General features: G+C 28.9%; 1 pseudogene; it reads left to right on the top strand.

The window, feature by feature from the left end:
• Window positions 1-4,734: 4,734 nt before the first annotated feature.
• LOC111740427 lies at window positions 4,735-4,853 on the top strand (annotated as a pseudogene).
• The last annotated feature ends 624 nt before the right edge of the window (window positions 4,854-5,477 follow it).

The raw sequence follows: 5,477 nt of genomic DNA, 5'->3' as shown, positions 1-5,477 counted from the left end.
AAAATAACTTCTATGCTGCACTGTTCTTAACACTCAAACTACACAGAAAGACTGCTCCTATAACAGCTCAAATTATTCATTTTGATCTCAAGGGTAAAGTTACAACAATCTTGTTAACATCGATCACATTCAAAGGAACTTGAAACATAACATAGTATTAACTGTGTTTATTTTTTTAATAAAGCTATTGTTGAATGAAGAAGAGTGATTTTTTAAAAAAATCTTCATGAAGAGAATAATCACAGATCAGGTTATATGTACAGAACAGAATAATTCTATTTATATTCTAAATACCAAAAATACTTGACAATTTATAAATGTATCACCTAAAATAGTTACATGTACAAATTTATACAAAGTGACTAGAGAAGGAAATAATTGTGTTTGCCAGTGCATCTTTTGTCATTATAACAGATTTCTTATCATAAAATCACTTATAATGTCAATAATAAATCTATTGAACTCTGGCATGCAGTTGTCACTCCCCTTAGAAGGTCATATTCTATTCCATTTATCATAATTAGGTTACAAGTTAAGAAAATTCTTACAAACATACAAATTTACACACCTTTTTAAGTAGGTCAGTTTTTACAGAAACTTTTTTTCAAAAAAAGTAATTTCTTTTAGTTAAAACTATCCCTCTCTTCCACCTCAGGATTAAATGTAATTTTATCTTGCAAATTTTGACATAAAATATTTCTGGACTATTATTATAGCATAATATAAGTTATACCTTTATCCGGAAAATAATTCGACTGTTATATGCTGGAGGTATTAATTGAAATCGAACCATTTTGCCAGCTAAAAATGGCTTTGGAAATATCACATTTAATATAGGTGAATTAGTTACTAGTATATATAAAGATATAACATTCAACATATATTATAGTGGAAATAATATTGGATTCGGAGTCAAGATCTAAGTTTGAGACATTATGTCACAATTTGTAACTGGTGTAGAATTATGCAAGTAAGTTTACTTTTCTCTCATCTTCACCTTAACCTTATATAAAATATTCTGCTTAATTTAGAAGATTGTTGACAGTTTTAAAGGTGGTGAAATATGTGAAACTTCCTAGCACAGAATCTGACACATCGCAGAAACTCAACTACCTAAAAAATCTGAAATAAACAACGGTCTTATAAAGAATTTGTAGGGGAGGAGCGAAATTTTGTTAACCCTCAAGTTTCTTCTTGTTGGTCTAATAATCAAATAGACATGAGATAGATTATCAAGAAAAAATAATCAAATTTAATACACATGTAGGTATAGGAACCCCACATGCATGAGAGAATCAGAGACCCCATACTCACAAGATGTTCAGAGATCAGAAGGGAACACAAGTACATAAAAAATCTTGAGCTAGAAATGAGGTAATGCGCCTTGGGTGCTTCAAAGTCATTGTAGGGTGATAAGAAGAGCAGACCTTTAGTAAATAGAAGTTTGTCCTGCTCTATAGATAGGTCAAGAGAAGTTATCTCTGATATGCTCTTATTGGCTAGACCGCTAATTCAAATTCTTCTACGTAGTTAGTGGATGTGGGTGTGTAGAAGTTTCTCTTGAGCCTGCTGTTAAAGTTACCTTTAGCTTAAAACAATTTGCATACCACAGAGACGCATCTTGGAGTGAGTCGTTCTGGACCCCCACAAACTCAATATATAATTTTAACAATAATAAATCCATAAAGTTTGGACATATTATAGGACAGTTTCAAAATGCTAATATTGAACTAACACCTCACAAAATATTAGGCTGTTTATTTTTAATAAAAATATAACATGTTTCTGCTGTTATAACTTGTAACATATATAAATTATTTTTTGCATTACCATTAAGTAATCTAAATTTGTAAATTCAAGATGTTACAATATTCTAAATCAAAAATAAAGTGCTCTTTAATTTTCTTGCTAAAAGAAGCTATTATATATGAAATTAGGAATTGAATTTGAGAAGTGTTTTATAGCTACTCAAGGGATCACTTGAAATTATACACTTGGAAATGTAAAAAATCATGGAATAGTCATTGATCTTTTTGGGATACTTAGTTATAAATGTTTGATGTATACATTACAGATTAAAATAAATGATTTGACGATAATATTTCTTGAAAAAAACTGTTATTACAAACAAAACTGTATTGGCGTTATAATGAATTTCTCAAAAGAATGATGGTAGACAGCTAGTTTGGTGACTGTATGTGTCTGTGCGTGTCTGTGTGTGTGTTCAGTGTGTATAATAAAAATAAATTTAAAAAAAGAAAAAGAAAGATATATAAACAGAGTTGTATATTAGAAGACAACACAGAAGAGAGTTTGAGAATGAAATGGAATTTTTCAGTAGTTACAGCTCAAAATAATGGGTACAATAAACTTATTTGGTTTTGTTTGTATACTTGTTTGTTGAAAGACTACTTTTGAAATGTTAAATGTATGTGCCTGGTGGTATCAATTAGCAGGAAAAGAATTGTTTTTGTTGTTATTTTTAGTTATTTAGTACCATTGCCTGAAATTGGGATACTGGAATAAACTTAATGAATTGATTAATTAAGGAGTATGCAAATTTAATTATATTCAAGATATATAAAGCCTTCTTCAGAATTATTTTTCATTTTAAATAGAAATTTCAAAGGTAAAAATTGCTTTTTGTATTTTTGCATGATAAAGTGTTGAAAATTATAAAATAAATTTTTAAAATTATTTTTGTCAGCAATATGAAAATACGAAAAATATTTCAGGCATACATAGAATTTTAGAGTGTGTCGTGCTCATTTCAGTAGCATATATACTAGAATTTTAGAGTGTGATTGAGCAACTTCAACCTTATACCATAAATTAAAAATTTTTACTGATTTTACTGAAAAAACTATACATGATTTCAATAATTCTCGAGTTCTCCCTTCCCCCTTCACAATGCTATACAGTTTCTCCACTAAGTCTCTTTTATGATATGCTTTTTGATTCAAAAATATAACTTATTAGCTTTCTGTTCCCTTAATATCACTGTCGCCAATAAAATAGTCTTTAAAATGCATGAAAATATTCTCAATATATGTATCAAACTACCTTGAAAAAATTCAGCTTATGAAACAAAGAAAAATAAAAAAGAAGCCCCTTGAAGGAGTCGAGCAAGCAAATTTAAGTCTCAATTTCCTTATCTATAAAGTCAAGTGTAACAGTAAGACCTGTATCCTAAGTTTGTTGTGGTAAATAAATGAGTAAACTACATAAAGTTTAATAAGTAGTTTATGTGTTAGCTATTTTTAGTAGTATTAGTGTTAGTATTAGAGTTTCTTATAATGCCCATGCTAATGATCTTAATGTCTACAAAATTATTTTTGTTAACTACTACATGCAAAACTCATACGTTGATTACTGATTCTTAGTTAACTTTTGCTGGTAAAAGATAAATTATTCTTTTAGGTTATTTTGGATATTTGGAGGTCAAACTTATACAACTCTGTTCCCTTTGAGTATCTGTCAGGGAATGGGAGAATTCTCCCTTCTTTCCTTCTTTAGTTATTATGGATGGACTAATAAAATTGACACAAGACTAGAATAGCAGGAGAAAAAATAAAACGATTTTAGATATGCAAACAGGAGAATCTCAATATGATACTCAGATCATAAAATTAAGCTCAAAGAAATGGTTGAACTAAGCACTGTTTTTTACTTTTTAGACAAAGAAACAATAAATTTGTGAGAAATTGCCAGGATAAAGAAAGGTAGTGCTCATTAGAAAGGAAGTTAAGTAAGATTTGGGCTTAAGTAGTAAATTAATAAAGTTCAAGGTTTGTTTGTACAGGTTTTTTCAAGTCTGGATTTTGTAATTCTTATAATAAGGTTGTCTCTCAGCCCTCAAGAGCAGGTAGGTCACTTATCACTTTGGAAATCTATAGCCTGCTTTTAGGGTGATAGAGGAGAATCAGAGAGATCTTCCTTCTCCTACTGTTTCTTGAAATTTTAATTTATAATATCAATATTTCATTGTGGGATATCTTGGGATGGCCTGGCCTAGGCCCCAATATTTCTTTCAACTTTAAAGAAATTCCATTCTATTAATGTGATAATTAGAAAATTATAAAGAGATAATTCTATCATGCTCATTTGTCTGTCCCTCTAAATATATATCAGCCTCCTTAATTTGATCCCTTAATTAAATAAACATCAACCTGTTTTGAAAACTTTCTTTCTAGCATTTGGAAACAGACTTATGGAGTCTATTCCACTGTATTTTTCTCTTACCCATTGAAGATATTATATCCTCAAAAATTACATTTAGAAACATGAAGTCTTAAGAGAAACTGACTAATTTTACTACAATTTTCAAAAGGTGAAAAGGCAAAATTGAGCCCCTACCTCTTTTTAGGTAATTAGAAAAATAGAAAATAAAGGTAAATATTTGAAAATACTGTTGGCGAGGATATGAGAAAAGCCAGAATTTATATACTCTTTTGATGAGACTATAAACGTGTTACGATGACTTTGGATTATAATTTGGCCTTATGATTTATAAATGTATATTGTAAAAATAATCTTGTATGTATGTATAATAGATAGATATATCATCACCTTAACATTGATATATCATCATATATCATCATATACCATAGATATATCATCACCTTAACATTGATATATCATCATATATCATCATATATCATAGATATATCATCACCTTAACATTGTTTACAATAGAAAAAACTGGACACATGTACTTTAAAATGTAAGTATACTGTCTACGGCCATGCTACCCTAAACCAGCCCGATCTCATCTGATCTCAGAAGCTAAGTAGGGTTGGGCCTGGTTAGTACTTAGATGGGAGACCACCTAGGAAGACCAGGTACTGTAGGCTTAAAAATTTAAAAAAATAAGGGATTGTAAACTGACTAGGTCCTTACAATCTGTGAAATCAACCAAGGGTTGCCTCACCTAAAAAATAAATAAATAAAATAAAATAAAATGTAAGTATACTTATATCATTTAGTAAAATTAAAAAGAAAGATAAAATAAGTTTATATGTATCTGTGTGGATAGTCTGAAAAATGTTCAAAAAGAAAAGGAGTTGCTTTACAAGTTATATAAAATATATAATCCACAAATAAGATTTTGTCTTAATTTTTGGTTTTGGTTACCTTTTGGAGGTAAAAGACAAAGTGATATTTTGGATGTGATCATGTTCGATTTTACAGAAATGTATGTGAGACATAAATGTTAAAAATATAAATTTGAAAAATACATACCAACTTTATGGCTATGGTTTTCTTTGGTAATAGAAGGATGGGAGTATCCTGAAGAAGGATAATTAAGCAATTTCAACTGTATCATTAATCTTTTATTTCTTTAAATTCATGATTGATGTTAATATTTTTCTATTAATTATTTTTATTTAATGTTATAAGTGTTTTCTATTATTTTATTTAATTATCTATACCTGTTTAATAGAGAATCAAATAAAAATAGAGCAAAATAAAGATGG

The sequence above is a fragment of the Pteropus vampyrus genome, unplaced genomic scaffold (assembly GCF_000151845.1).
Source record: "Pteropus vampyrus isolate Shadow unplaced genomic scaffold, Pvam_2.0 Scaffold63, whole genome shotgun sequence".
Taxonomy (NCBI): domain Eukaryota; kingdom Metazoa; phylum Chordata; class Mammalia; order Chiroptera; family Pteropodidae; genus Pteropus; species Pteropus vampyrus.
Note: the sequence above shows the minus strand (reverse complement) of the source record. Positions and strands in the feature narration are given on the sequence as shown.